The sequence below is a fragment of the Scomber scombrus genome, chromosome 17, assembly GCF_963691925.1.
Source record: "Scomber scombrus chromosome 17, fScoSco1.1, whole genome shotgun sequence".
Lineage (NCBI taxonomy): Eukaryota > Metazoa > Chordata > Actinopteri > Scombriformes > Scombridae > Scomber > Scomber scombrus.
The window spans coordinates 21,523,662-21,537,754 of record NC_084986.1 but is presented as its reverse complement, the minus strand read 5'-3'; positions in this window follow the sequence as shown (position 1 = coordinate 21,537,754).

The following is a 14,093-nucleotide window of genomic DNA, read 5'->3' as shown; positions in this document are numbered from 1 at the left end:
TTCATCCAACACATTTGGATGGAGATTGTGCCAGATTCTTAACATTCCTCAGAATAATTTGTGGTTATTTTTTCCCACAGTGTTATTTTTTAACAGAAATGAAATCAAGTATCTTTTTTTTTTTTTGGGGGGGGGGGGGGGGGGGGGGGGGGGGGGGGGTGCTGCTTTATATTTTACTGTTTGGACATTTTACAGATTCAAAACCTCAGAGTTAAATGTTTTTGTTTTCAGTAAGTGAGTCAAGTCAGACCGAGCTGTCACAAAGTCAAGTCTCAAAGAATCATCTTCATCAGTATTTTCATAGCAACTGATCAAATGAGTATGTGACATGATGGAATGTAACATAATACAATGACTCATGTTTGTTGCTTGTGTAAAATTTTAAGATACTTGAGTATTTCCTTTTTCTGCTACTTTATACTACTGCATTAGGTTTATTTTACAGCTATAGTTACTTGTTGATGGTAAGAATAAAAAAAGACACATTAAATCTACTTTGATTCAATGTTGTAAGACAATAAAGCATGAAACATACCAAGGGAGGTGAATGCTTTTTAGAGGCACTGTATGTCTATAAATATACCAATAATGGAGTATTATCATCTATAGTATTTCTGTTTTTTTTTTTACTTAAGTAAAAGATCTCAAAACTTTTTCCACAACTGGCTATGCATAATGTGAAAGTGGATACTTCTAGTGACTTACAGAGTTATCACCTGACTTTGAAGTTCCTTTCAGCTTTAAAGAGCGTTTAGTGTCTTTCAGCTCATTGTTTTGGTAATGTTACTGTTTTGTACAATTTCACCACTGAAAAGTCTTTTTCGGCTGCAGCAGGCAGCTGTTTTCAGTGAAAAAGCTCTAAAAAAAGAAAAAGAAAAAACACTGAACTAACAGCCCAGCAACCAATGATGGCTGCTAGTTACCTGATGAAGACCAAAACAGAGCCAGAAGCACCATGAATACTGGACTTAGATTTGTCAGGAGGTCAGGACTCCAAATGAATGTTGCTCAACTTAAAGGTAATAATATGTCAGTACTGTGTTCACATCTTGCAGGTTTTGGTTTGGCTTGAGTCCAAATCTTGAATCTCAAGTCTTTACATCTCTGGCTATTTAACGTGAGCTACAGGCAGCCAATCACATCGACTATTACTGCCTTTGTTTCAGTTAGTTATCAGTTAGACAATGACATATGTGTGTTTACAAAATTCTACATGGCAGCAACTTATGTAAGCTAGATTTCGACATCACACAGGCCAACAATGCACATCTGGATCTAAACCTTGCTGGCCTGAAGGTATGTTCAGCTTGTGTTGCTTAGTGTTGACAATTTACCAGCAGCACATCCAGTGTGTGACTAATTATCTGTTGCGTGACCCGCTGCAAACTTGTGTTTTGATCCACTTTCTGTGTGTGTGTGCATCCTGTGCCAAGCTGCTCTGGTGTTCATTCGGCCAACTCAGTGAAGTGAAACCACGTAGCTCTGCAGCCAGTCCTCACCCCCGATGGCATGAATAACAACACACACACACACGCAAAGAGAAACCACCGAATGGCTTCCCACACAAAATATAATTATCACCAGGTTTAAAGGGTTGGTTTGAATTTTTTGAAGTGAGGTTGTATGAGGTTCTTATCGAAAGTCAGTGTACGATGCAGATCAGCTGGGACCCAAACAGCTGATCTGCAAACAGTGTAGCATATAAAAGTTATAGAAAACGTATTCTAAATATAGCATACACTAAAACTGATTTTTTTTATTTTTTATAGATGAGCCTTGTTTTAGGGGGCTAAAATACCTTCTGCCCCTTTCTACAGCAGTACATTGTGTAGCTTGCCTACTTCTCCAAACTGGGTGAGTGTTGTGTTCCAACTATTGTAGGTAATACACTATGGATAACTACCTTCTACAGCCCTACCTCAAAAATTCCAAACTAACCCTAATTGGTCCCACTGAAGGTACTGAATGGCCTGCTGCTGACAACCTACACATGGACTTCAAACATTTGGATGTCTCTGGTATCAATTGTTTGTGATTGCGTGTTGAGCCACATAGATACACAAGTATGGGCTTAAATGTGCATGAACTATGTTGATTATGAAATGACATTGTAATCAAAGGCCTAATAATTGTCAAAATAATTTGGGGTTAACCTTTTGGACCCCTTGTGGTTGACATGCACAGGAAAGCATGTCTGTATGCAAGGTAACACTAACACACTTTAGGCCAACCTGTCAGGTTCATTATCCATCATAAGCAAACATCTGTGTTAGCGCACACATTAACATGTGACATGTTCTGGTGTGAGGTAGGTCAATGTGGCCAACACATGGGTTGGCTATGCAGAACTACATGTGGTATTTGTGTGTTATCACAAAGAAACAGTGACATGGTTCACTACTGTCTTAAAGCCATAACATGGGGTGTGTATGCGAGTCGTCCTTTTTCTAGTATTTTCAGCCACAAGCAGATGTTTGAATGACCACCAAGTGGAGGCCATTTCCATTTGAGCCTGTATGACATCCATAATCTGACACTGATGCTGTAGGGACCCCCCATGAGACTAAAGTCCTAGTCAGTTTCCATGATGAAAAAACCCCAAGGAGCAGATTTTCACTACTGTGTGTACCCTAGTGGTCATATCAGGTATCAATTTGCACCCCATATTTAAATAGTAACTAAACAGTGAAGATATTTTTATGAAAAAAAAAGTCCTGAAACTTAATTTCAAATTGGTTTTGTTCAGAAAAAGAGGTCTGCCTGAAGTAGACCATACACCTAAAACGGTTTGTAAATAAGTCAATGGTGAAACTGGCCTAAAGTGTTTAAATAAAAAAGTCAATACTGAGAAAGGAAATCTAACATGTACTACAGAGTTTGTCACCATAAGATTGCTTGACTAGATTTAGTTTGGTACATGACCAATTCTGGTCAGGTTATACTCAACATACCAAACTTCACCATTGCAGTCGTTTTGTATAGAGCTGTGTGCCCTATAATAAGCCAGAGATCTTTAAAATTGGCATAACAAGACAGCTTTCTTAGAGCCATCTTGGCCGCTCATTTTGTAAAATGCCTTCTGGAAAGGTAACAATAGTCTGAAGTTGGAGTATTTGAAAAGATCTTTATTCATGTTGATGAGATCCACCACTTAGTATCTACAGCCCTGAAAGACAGGAAGAGACAAATTAATACAAGTAACAGGGTTTCATATCCTTGTCTGAACACTTCCAGCTTAACTTGCCCAGGTTGTGTCGGCCAGCTGCTGCCCCACCTTTTCCATAAGGAGCCTTCACAGCAGGCCTAGGGTCTTCAAATCTCTGGGGGACTGCTGAGGTCTTAGTCTCCTGTGCAGGGTAGTACCTTCTGTAGTGAGCATCTTCCCAGTTGTCAAGTCCCTGCTCATTGCTCACACTAAAGTCAGTGTATGTGCCTGGAGGATACTGGCCTGTCACAAACATGTAGTCATAGTAAGGGTAGCGGCCCCAGTAACCACCCATGCCGGGCCCTGGCATAGGTTGGCTGGTGAAGGCTTGTCCGGTGAAGGCTTGTCCAGAAGATGCTTGCATAGGACGTGGAGGAGAATAGAAGCCTTGGTCCTCGGTCTCCGTCTCATAGTTACCATGCTCAAAGGCTTCCTCAAGATTAGACATCTCTCCCGCCTGGTACGCAGGAGGAGGAGGATAAATGGCTGGGCTCACATTCACAGGTCCACTGGAACCAACACCATAAGCGCCAGCTGACCTCTCCTCACCCACAGAGAAGGTACTGAGAGGTGCAACAGCCCAGTTCATGTCTGAACAGAGAGGATAAAGTGAGCAGCAGTTTCCTATCACAGATCAGTTTGTTGGAGATTTAACACATTAAGAGCCACAAGATTTGTTACCTCTTGAGTGAGGTTGAAGTGCAGCTCCAGCTCCTGAGTAAGGTTGAAGTGCAGCTCCAGCTCCTGAGTAAGGTTGAAGTGCAGCTCCAGCTCCTGAGTAAGGTTGAAGTGCAGCTCCAGCTCCTGAGTGTGCTGAACTGTGTGCATCTGGATAAGAATGACCCCAGTGTCCAAACAGAGCAGGCCCAGAAGAAGAAGAACTAGAGCTTAAATGTCCTGCTGGTTCTCTCTGAACCCCAGCATTAGTGGCAGCAGCATTGTTGGTGTGGGATGCACTGGGATTAAAGCCTGGGTACAAAAGAACACAGATTAGGAGAGAGCTCAACTGAAAATATGCAACATTTTCCTGTAGTTTATACCAATAGCTTACCTTTCTTAACAGGGAGGCAGCATATATCCACAATCAGCAAAGCAAAGAGGGAAGCCCTGTGATAGGTTTAAAAAGACACATCAACAAATACTTCTCAAACATTCAGGAGACTTGATGAAAAGACAGCTACTTACCCTGAGAAGAACCGAGCAGTCATCATGTTGAAGGCCAAGAGTAAAGAAACTGTCAAATGTGAAGGGTTATAAATGTTGCCAAAGACCAGCCCCAGCCAATCAGAGCCTAACGAGTTAATGATGGACAGCTGCTGGCGAATGACTCTCAGTCTGATGTGGAGAAAGCTTAAGATCTATTGTGGTAATCAGGTGTATTAATTAAACTTAAGAAACTAAGGAGTAAAAATTAATAGAAAATTATACTCGAATAAACTAGTATGTATGAGAGTAGATAATATGATACCTCAGGGGAGTTTGATTAGTCCAATGTTAGTTTTGATTGTGATAAATGGCATATATGAATCAGTTGATACGTCAATAGGATGATTTTTATTTGCCGATGATGGAGCAATACGGAAGCAGAGTTTACAAAAAGCCATTGATATAGTTGAGACATGGTCATCAAATTGAGGATTAAGTTTTTCTGTGGAAATGAAAAAAGTTATAGTGACAAGGACACTAGCAGAACACAACATTAGAGAAGAAGCAGTCAGGAAGGATAAGAAGAGAGCAACTGTCTGTGACCACCACATGTAAAACCATTCCCCTTTTTGAGGGATGTCTTTTGCCTCTCCATTCCAACTGTTGTCACTTTCATTTGCATCAAAGCAGATTAAATTAATTCACAATCATATGTGCTTCCTAAATGGACAGATTTATATCCCTTAAGTTTCACTCTAGAATTTTATGATTTACATTATGGGGACTTGTTTTTTGCCCTCAAAAAGGGAGCCAAGTCCCCATATATGTCTGTGTAGAATAAAGTCTCCAAAACATGAGGAATACCTGGTACAAACACATGGTAGCTGAGTGCAGACCATTTGGTACTATTGGTAACTTTACTGTTTAACATTTTCTACCAAGAAGGAAAATGTGTTTCCCTTTTGTTTGACATGAGTCCTTTCTCACACAAACGGTTGTAGGTGAACTATGGAAAGGACATATTTCCTTAACATGTGACCATGCATAGCAATGAAAAACAAAATCTGCCAAAGTGCTGCATTATGAGCAGCACAAACTGATACAGAAGTTTTTTTAAAACTGCTAGTTACTGTCATTACTGATACTATTGTTGCCACTGATAATACCTCCAGAAACAAAGTTAAGACATTTCATTTCTAGGGCACATATCCAAGAGCAGGGTTTGCCAAAGGCAAAGGAGAAAACACTAGTAGGTAAACTCCTTAACAGATTAAAACACTTATATATATATATACACACATGTTTTTTTTTTAGCTGTTGGAGCTGCCACCCTGTACCACAGAAGAGACCATTTCTTCCTTGTTCAGGTGAAAGTCTTCACTGTTACATTATTTCTGGCATTGTGGATTAAAGGTTCTCTCATTTGGAGAGTGGCCATTATGTTAGCCCATACAGCAACCTCTGGTAAAACCAATGTGGAAGTTTAGAGTCCAATACTGAAGGGTTTTTATTTCATTGTGCATTTACAGTATTTAGTGGGAGGGGTACTAAGGGCATTCAGCAGTTTTGTCAGTGATTAAACACACTAAAGTGGATGGTATTATCATCGTCTTTGTGATGTAGGTCTGAGGTTTAGAAGAGTTTCTGTATGGAACAAATTGGCTAAAACATGATTTTACAGGTCCAGTGTCCTAATTGCTTAACATTTTCTGGAAACCCCCCACTAATTTGACAAGTTAATGAAAAATTGTCTGTTAAGGAGCCGCTTCTTTAAAGCTAACCTGTTGAGCATGGTTTAAAATGATCCACTGGTAAATCTAGTAATTCATTAGAAATGACACTTTCCCCTGTGCAATCATCAATTCACATATTCCTTTCACAGAAACATGTTGCATAGCAGAAAGTATTCAGGAATGATGCCATCTGTACAACTGGCTTGTATAGAGAGTGTGCCCTCTATTAAGCCAGAGATCATTTAAAGACAACTTCCCTGGATACAGCCTCATTGCCATTTTGGCCACTCAATTTTGTAAGATGCCTTCTGGAAAGGTAACATTCTGAAGCCAGAGTATTTGAGAATATCTTTATTAAATCTTTGTTCATGTTGATGAGATCCACCACTTAGTATCTACGGCCCTGAAAGACAGGAAGAGAGCAAAATTAGTACAACTAACAGGGTTTCATATCCTTGTCTGAACACTTCCAGCTTACCTTGCCCAGGTTGTGTCGGCCAGCTGCTGCCCCACCTTTTCCATAAGGAGCCTTCACAGCAGGCCTAGGGTCTTCATATCTCTGGGGGACTGCTGAGGTCTTAGTCACCTGTGCAGGGTAGTACCTTCTGTAGTGAGCATCTTCCCAGTTGTCAAACCCCTGCTCGTTGCTCGCGCTAAAGTCAGTGTATGTTCCTGGAGGATACTGGCCTGTCACAAACATGTAGTCATAGTAAGGGTAGCGGCCCCAGTAACCACCCATGCCGGGCCCTGGCTGAGGTTGGCTGGTGAAGGCTTGTCCAGCAGATGCTTGCATAGGACGTGGAGGAGAATAGAAGCCTTGGTCTTCGGTCTCCGTCTCATAGTTACCATGCTCAAAGGCTTCCTCAAGATTAGACATCTCTCCTGCCTGGTATGCAGGAGGAGGAGGATAAATGGCTGGGCTCACATTCACAGGTCCACTGGAACCAACACCATAGGCACCAGCTGACCTTTCCTCACCCGCAGAGAAGGTACTGAGCGGTGCAACAGCCCAATTCATGTCTGAACAGAGAGGATAAAGTGAGCAGCAGTTTCCTATCACAGATCAGTTTGGAGATTTAACACAAGAGCCACAAGATTTGTTACCTCTTGAGTGAGGTTGAAGTGCAGCTCCATCTCCAGCTCCTGAGTAAAGTGCAGCTCCAGCTCCTGAGTAAGGTGCAGCTCCAGCTCCTGAATGTGCTGAACTGTCAGCATCTGGATAAGAATGACCCCAGTGTCCAAACAGAGCAGGCCCAGAAGAAGAAGAACTATAGCTTAAATGTGCTGCTGGTTCTCTCTGAACCCCAGCATTAGTAGCAGCAGCATTGCTGGTGTGGGAAGCACTGGGATTAAAGCCTGGGTACAAAAGAACACAGATTAGGAGAGAGCTCAACTGAAAATATGCAACATTTTCCTGTAGTTTATACCAATAGCTTACCTTTCTTAACAGGGAGGCAGCATATATCCACAATCAGCAAAGCAAAGAGGGAAGCCCTGTGATAGGTTTAAAAAGACACATCAACAAATACTTCTCAAACATTCAGGAGACTTGTTGAAAAGACAGTTCCTTACCCTGAGAAGAACCGAGCAGTCATCATGTTGAAGGCCAAGAGTAAAGAAACTGTCAAATGTGAAGGGTTATAAATGTTGCCAAAGACCAGCCCCGACCAATCAGAGCCTAACGAGTTAATGATGGACAGCTGCTGGTGAATGACTCTCAGTCTGATGTGGAGAAAGCTTAAGATCTATTGTGGTAATCAGGTGTATTAATTAAACTTAAGAAACTAAGGAGTAAAAATTAATAGAAAATTATACTCGAATAAACTAGAATGTATGAGTAGATAATATGATACCTCAGGGGAGTTTGATTATTCCAATTTTAGTTTTGATTGTGATAAATGGCATATATGAATCAGTTGATACATCAATAGGATGTTTATTTGCTGATGATGGAGCAATACGGAAGCAGAGTTTACAAAAAGCCATTGATATAGTTGAGTCATGGTCATCAAATTGGGGATTAAGTTTTTCTGTGGAAATGACAAAAGTTATAGTGACAAGGACACTAGCAGAACACAAAATTAGAGAAGAAGCAGTCAGGAAGGATAAGAAGAGAGCAACTGTCTGTGACCACCACATGTAAAACCATTCCCCTTTTTGAGGGATGTCTTTTGCCTTTCCATTCCAACTGTTGTCACTTTCATTTGCATCAAAGCAGATTAAATTAATTCACAATCATATGTGCTTCCTAAATGGACAGATTTATATCCCTTAAGTTTCCCTCTAGAATTTTATGATTTACATTATGAGGACTTGTTTTTTGCCCTCAAAAAGGGAGCCAAGTCCCCATATATGACTGTGCAGAATAAAGTCTCCAAAACATGAGGAATACCTGGTACAAACATACACATGGTAGCTGTGTGCAGACCATTTGGTACTATTACTAGTACTTGGTACTTTACTGTTTAACATTTTCAACCAAGTAGTACAATGTTTCCTTTTTGTTTGACATGAGTCCTTTCTCACACAAACGGTTGTAGGTGAACTATGGAAAGGACATTTCCTTAACATGTGACCATGCATAGCAATGAAAAACAAAATCTGCCAAAGTGCTGCATTATGAGCAGCACAAACTGATACAGAAGTTTTTTTTAAACTGCTAGTTACTGTCATTACTGATACTATTGTTGCCACTGATAATACCTCCAGAAACAAAGTTCCTTAACAGATTAAGACACTGGTATATATGTGTTTTTTTAGCTGTTGGAGCTGCCACCCTGTACCATAGAAGAGACCGTTTCATCCTTGTTCAGGTGAAAGTCTTCACTGTTACATTATTTCTGGCATTGTGGATTAAATGTTCTCATTTGGAGAGTGGCCATTATGGTAGACTAGACAGCAACCTCTGTCTGTGACCAATGTGGATGTTTAGAGTCCAATACTGAAGGGTTTTTATTTCATTGTGCATTTACAGTATTTAGTGGGGAGGGGTACTACGGGCATTCTGCAGTTTTGTCAGTGAGTCAGTGTTTAAACACACTAAGGTGGATGGTATTATCGTCTTTGTGATGTAGGTCTGAGGTTTAGAAGAGTTTCTGTATGGAACAAATTGGCTAAAACATGATTTTACAGGTCCAGTGTCCTAATTGCTTAATTTTCTGGAAACCCCCCACTAATTTGACAAGTTAGTGAAAAATTGTCTGTTAAGGAGCCACTTCTTTAAAACTAACATGCTGTAAAATGGTCCACTGGTAAATCTAGTAATTCATTAGAAATGACACTTTCCCCTGTGCAATCATCAATTCACAGAAACATGTTGCATAGCAGAAAGTTGAGAAAGTATTCAGGAATGATGCCATCTGTACAACTGGCTTGTATAGAGCGTGTGCCCTATATTAAGCCAGAGATCATTTAAAGACAGCTTCCCTGGATACATATTCATTGCCATTTTGGCCACTCAATTTTGTCAGATGCCTTCTGGAAAGGTAACAGCCTGAAGCCAGAGTATTTGAGAATCTCTTTATTAAATTTTTGTTCATGTTGATGAGATCCACCACTTAGTATCTACGGCTCTGAAAGACAGAAAGAGAGCAAAATTAGTACAAGTGCAGGGTTTCATATCCTTGTCTGACAACTTCCAGCTTACCTTGCCCAGGTTGTGTCGGCCAGCCGCCGACCAACCTTTTCAATAAAAGAGCTTTCACAGCAGGCCTAGGGTCTTCAAAGCTCTGGGGGACTGCTGAGGTCTTAGTCACCTGTGCAGGGTAGTATCTTCTGTAGTGAGCATCTTCCCAGTTGTCAAGCCCCTGCTCGTTGCTCACGCTAAAGTCAGTGTATGTGCCTGGAGGATACTGGCCTGTCACAAACATGTAGTCATAGTAAGGGTAGCGGCCCCAGTAACCACCCATGCTGGGCCCTGGCTGAGGTTGGCTGGTGAAAGCTTGTCCAGCAGATGCTTGCATAGGACGTGGAGAATAGAAGCCTTGGTCCTCGGTCTCTGTCTCATAGTTACCATGCTCAAAGGCTTCCTCAAGATTAGACATCTCTCCTGCCTGGTATGCAGGAGGGGGAGGATAAATGGCTGGGCTCACATTCACAGGTCCACTGGAACCAACACCATAAGCACCAGCTGACCTTTCCTCACCCGCAGAGAAGGTACTGAGAGGTGCAACAGCCCAGTTCATGTCTGAACAGAGAGGATAAGCAGTAGGATGAGCAGCAGTTTCCTATCACAGATCAGTTTGTTGGAGATTTAACACAAGATTTACCTCTTAAATTAGGTTGAAGTGCAGCTCCAGCTCCTGAGTAAGGTGCAGCTCCAGCTCCTGCGTAAGGTGCAGCTCCAGCTCCAGCTCCTGAGTAAGGTTGAAGTGCAGCTCCAGCTCCAAATCCTGAATGTGCTGAACTGTCAGTGTCTGGATAAGAATGACCCCAGTGTCCAAACAGAGCAGGCCCAGAAGAAGAGGAACTAGAGCTTAAATGTGCTGCTGGTTCTCTCTGAACCCTAGAATTAGTGGCAGCAGCATTGTTGGTGTGGGAGGCACTGGGATTAAAGCCTGGGTACAAAAGAACACAAATTAGGAGAGAGCTCAACTGAAAACATGCAACATTTTCCTTTAGTGTATAGCAATAGCTTACCTTTCTTAACAGGGAGGCAGCATATATCCACAATCAGCAAAGCAAAGAGGGAAGCCCTGTGATAGGTTTAAAAAGACACATCAACAAATACTTCTCAAACATTCAGGAGACTTGTTGAAACAACAGCTACTTACCATGAGAAGAACCGAGCAGTCATCATGTTGAAGGCCAAGAGTAAAGAAACTGTCAAATGTGAAGGGTTATAAATGTTGCCAAAGACCAGCCCCGACCAATCAGAGCCTAACGAGTTAATGATGGACAGCTGCTGGTGAATGACTCTCAGTCTGATGTGGAGAAAGCTTAAGATCTATTGTGAAAATCAGGTGTATTAATTAAACTTAAAAAACTAAGAAGTAAGAATGAATAGAAATTATACTCAGAATGTGACAGTAGGTCTGACTGTAGGTAATGGGATACCTCAGGAGAGTGTGATTAGTCCAATTTTAGTTTTGATTATGATAAATGGCATATATGAATCAGTAGATATATCAATAGGATGATCTTTCTTTGCTGATGACGGAGCAATACGGCAGCTGAGTTAACAGAAAGCCATTGATATAGTTGAGTCATGGTCACCATTTTAGGGATTTAGGTTTTCTGCGAAAAAGTTATAAGAAAGTTATCTTCTTTACACAAAGGAACGTAGCAGAGGAACTCAAATTTAAATGATTTGGTAAAAGTTTAGAAAGAGTAAAGGTTGTTAAGTTCTTGAGAATTCGGTCTGATTCCACAACATGAGGAATATCCGCTACACACACACACACACACGCACACACACACACACACACACACACACACACACACACACACACACACACACACACACACACACACACACACACACACACACACACACACACACACACATATACAGATACACACTCTCCAAACTGGAGGTGTGTCGACTGTCAGCTACTGTAGGTAATACACTGACTATGGATAACTACCTCATACAACCTTACCTCAAAAATTCCAAACTAACCCTAATTGGTCCCATTGATGGTACTGAATGACCCGCGGCTGACATACACTAACATACACACATACACATGGACTTCAAACATTTGGAGGACTCTGGTATCAATTCTGGGGAATTTAGTTTTCTGTGAGTGTGTGTTGAGCCAAATGGATGCGTGAGAATGGGCTTAAATATGCATGAACTATGTTGATTATGAATTACATTGTAATCAAAGGCCGGTGGCTTCTTGATCAAAGACCAGCTGAGTCACATTTGTCATTAAAAGCACCAAATGAACTCCTGGATCCTATATATTGTAGCTTCCAGAGCAGCAATTACCTTTACTTTTCTAATGAAAGAAATGAAAAGGGCCTTATTCACGCTTGGTTACGGTTGCTATGGTGATGCAATACAAAACAATTTGGCAGCTCTGAAATGTCCTGATACAAGTAATCACTGCAAATAATGTCCTGAGGGATATTAGGACTTTTGGTACTTTAAAGTGTTTATTGATATAGTTTATCTTGATTGGTTGACCATGATGTCAGCATGATGTATTTATAAAGTTGTGCCTATGTGCTGATTTTACTTCATCATGTTAGCCATTTGCCTGAGGAAGAAAGGACCTTTTGTACCACTTGAAAATGTACTACATGTGGGGTTTACTGTATGAGGAGACTCAGCAGTTATTAATGAAACATATGCTAATGTTTTATAGACCTGAAATGATTCATTTGTGAGAAAAATCTCTTTGACCGTTGTGTATAGTCCTCCAGCTTTAGGCTCAAGGGGATAAACTCATTAAACGTTCATTAATCCTTATTTTCCTTGTTGTTGTTTATTATGTTCTATCACTATTCCATAATTTGATTTATGATTCATTAACCATTTATAAAGCCAGACATTATAGCATATAAAGCCTTGTGAAGTATCCTTATTAGAAAGTGGTATTGTGGGTTTTTACTGTAGATAAAGCAAATACAGCAACATTGACAATCTAACAAGGGGTGAATGAATCTGGGCAGGTGTGTATGCTAGTATGGATATTAGGATAATGAACATCAGATTGGGATGGTTTGTAAAGAAGGAGCATGTGAGCAGCATCAGATGACTGGGATAGGTGGAGGGTCTGGGGGCGTCTGGTGGGCGGGTCTGGAACAAGCCAGATTGGCAGCAGCTGGACACTGGGACAGAGGGCCAGACTGAACAATAACAAGAGGACAGAGAGAATCTTTGTGACAGAATCGACCTTGTTTTCATAACTGCTGTTTCCTACGTCAGAAATGATCTCTGAACTCCAGCTTGTGAGCCAACCTGGAAGATACATTTTTAAAGAGCCTGGAAAAATAAAAATGTGAGAATCTAAAATTTCATGACTCTTGGCCATCACATCAAAAGATCCAGATCCACCAATCAATAGACCGGCTAACTTTTGACATGTATTATTGTGCATGCTCATTCACTGGCATGGCTTACTGGAACAATTAATGGAAAGGAGCCATCGTTAATGTTATTATTTACATCTGTGCTTTTCCTGCTTTGTCAACTCAACATGTCTGCTGTGAAAAAGGATCTATTGGCCATGTGGTGAGACTGCTTTCTCAACTCGATGATCTGTTTCATATGAAGTAAATTAGTTATAAATGAGAAATTTTCAAACAAATGACAGAAGAAATGATAAAGTTATCATTGTTCCTAACAACATGCACATTTTAAGCACAAGTATACTTTTGATACACCGAAACAATAAATACTGAAACATCATTATTTTACAAGAATAAGCTTAAAGAAAGAATGCAACACTTTATACTTCACTGAAAATATGAAGTAGTTTAACTGGAGAAATAGTCTGTTTTTAAAGCCTACCCACAAACACATGTATGTGGTCACATTGCACATGTACATGCATGTCCATATATATACTTTTACATCTACTTGCCAACACATGTACATACATATACAGTATAGATCTCAACATACAATTTTATTTAAAACTCCTCCTCCATTTTTAATCTTTTACTCATATTATGAAATATGTCTTATTTAGTACATCATAACCATATCCAGGTGTCACAGCGAGTGCAGGAGAGGAAATATAGGAGCTGAAAATCCACAATGCCAGACAGCTGCTGGAACTGCTTCGTCAGCTGGACGGCCGGATGCGTGTGTTGGTGCAAGAGTTACACCTGCTGTAAGTCTGAGACACTGGTAGTCGAGGTTAGCGGGAGCAAACTGAGGAGAGTGCAAACTGGTGCCAGCTAGGGATTATAGCTTTGACATGTGTCTGTGTGTGTTTGTGTGTAGGTGTGTGTTCACAGAAAACTATTTCCTGTCTCGCAGGCCAAGGCCACAGATATTCAAGGTGCTCACTCCACGATGTTAAAACATTTGTTAGCAATTAGCCTCGGCCAAA